This window comes from Trichosurus vulpecula, chromosome 9 (assembly GCF_011100635.1).
Source record: "Trichosurus vulpecula isolate mTriVul1 chromosome 9, mTriVul1.pri, whole genome shotgun sequence".
NCBI classification, from domain to species: Eukaryota; Metazoa; Chordata; class Mammalia; order Diprotodontia; family Phalangeridae; genus Trichosurus; species Trichosurus vulpecula.
In genome coordinates this window covers 16,292,220-16,294,314 of record NC_050581.1, presented here as the reverse complement: position 1 = coordinate 16,294,314, position 2,095 = coordinate 16,292,220, and the positions used below count along the sequence as shown (strand labels likewise).

Genomic DNA, 2,095 nt, shown 5'->3' with positions numbered 1-2,095 from the left:
TTTGTAATATGTATATGTATAATATATACATAATATATATACTATATATATGCTATGGTATATATATTATATATATTACATATATATATAATATATATATATATACACACACTATATGCTATAGTATATATATTTGCCAAATTCAGTGAAATAAGGCAAAGCAGAAAGGAAAATGAAGGTAACATAAATGTATGGAGGTAGGCAGGGCCTAGAGTACAAGAGATGAGACAATCAGCAATGGTGACTTTAAAAAAAATGCCTGCTGAGTGTGAGCTGGAAGGTATTGATTATAGTCAGAAGGAGGTCAATATATACATAATTCTATACCTTTGGTATAGAAAGCCATATCAGCCAGTCTAATATCAATGAAGCCTTGGTTCCACCTGCTGCTCTGCTGCTTCTGTCATCCAAAAAGGCCTGTAGTATGTCAAAGCAGAAGTCAGTATTAATGAGGATGACCTTGTTTGATGGACCACCTATAGAGTCTCTGTCACTGATCAATGCCATGATGCCTGAAGTGGTACAAAACAGACCTCAAGGGTACAGGGATAAACCTGCCCAACAACAGGCTGCAGCTGCTGCTGCCACCGCTGCTGCTGTAACCAATCAGCAGGGTTCAAAAAAAACAGAGAAAATACTGCAAATGGAGAAGAAAATGGAGCCCATAGTATAGCAAATAACCATACAGATATGATGGCAGTGGATGAAGATGCTGAAATCCCCCAAATAAAGCTGCAATATTAGGGGGTCATGAGTCAGAAGTATTCATCTGCACTTGGAATCTTGTTAGTGACCGTCTAGCCTCAGGATCTGATGACTCAACAGCAAGAATATGGAATCTGAGTAAGAACAGCACAAGTGGCTTGACCCAGTTAGTCCTCTGTCATTGCATAAGGGAAGGTGGGCAAGATATGCCCAGCAACAAAGATGTGACCTCCTCAATTAGAATAGTGAAGGCATACTTCTTGCCACTAGGTCAGGTCATACGATAGATTTATCAGAATATTGACTAAAGACAGTAGGTAATCTTGCTAGCACCTTGGGGCAACATAAAGGTCCTATTTTTGCATTAAAATGGAACAAGAAAGGAAATTTCATTCTGAGTGCAGGAGCGGACAAGACCTCAATTATCTCAGATGCACTCCTGGAGATGTCAAGCAGCAGTTTCCTTTTCATTCAGCATAGGGTATTGATGTGGATCCGATTCTTTTTTTTTATTTCCCTCAGTAGTTGAGCAGTTTATGTGTACAGAGAAATTGGACATATGTAAACATGCAGCCATGGGTTGTTTCTTGCTTTTCAAACATCCTTTTTGTTTTATTTTTGTTTCTTATTTTTATTTTTTCACCTATTAAACATAAAAAATCTTTCAAAAAATTTTTAAAAAGAAATTTTAATTTTTTAAACTTAAAACTGCACTAAGATTCTTGGGACACCCTGTATATGTCAGTCCTATATTAAGCATTTACCAAGCTAATATTATATGGCAGGTACTGGGTTAAGCATCAGTTAGGTAGCATAGTAGATAGAGAGTAGAGCCTGGAGTCAGGGAGATTCATCTCCCTGAATTCAAATATGGCCTTACACACTTACTAGTTATGTGTTCTGGGCAAGACACTTAACCCGGTTTTTCTCAGTTTCATCATCTGCCAAAGAGCTGAGGAAGGAAATGGCAAACCACTACAGTATCTTTTTCAAGAAATCCTAAATGGTGTCACAAAGACTTGGACACAACAGAAAAAGTGAACAACAACAACATTGTGTTAAGTTTTAAAGGTACAAAAAAAGTCAGAAAATTATATAAGCATACTTTCTCAAGGAACTTAATTTTTAATAGCAGAGAAAATGAAAAGAAATAGTTAAATATAAAATACATAGAGAGTAGATGGAAGGCAATCTTAAAGGAGAGGCCTCTAATAATTGGAGAAAAGGGAAAAAAAACCTTCCAGAAGGTGAGATTTGAGCTCAGACTTGAAGAAATTCAAACATTTTATGTGTGTGCAAACATATTATGCATGTACGTATGCCTACGTATGTGTATATGCATTGTTATTGTTGTTCTTTAATGTTGTGTGGATCTGAGACCACTACTCAC

General features: G+C 36.5%; 1 pseudogene; it reads left to right on the top strand.

Moving 5' to 3' along the window:
• The first annotated feature begins 322 nt into the window (after positions 1-322).
• Positions 323-1,185, top strand: LOC118831173 (annotated as a pseudogene).
• The last annotated feature ends 910 nt before the right edge of the window (positions 1,186-2,095 follow it).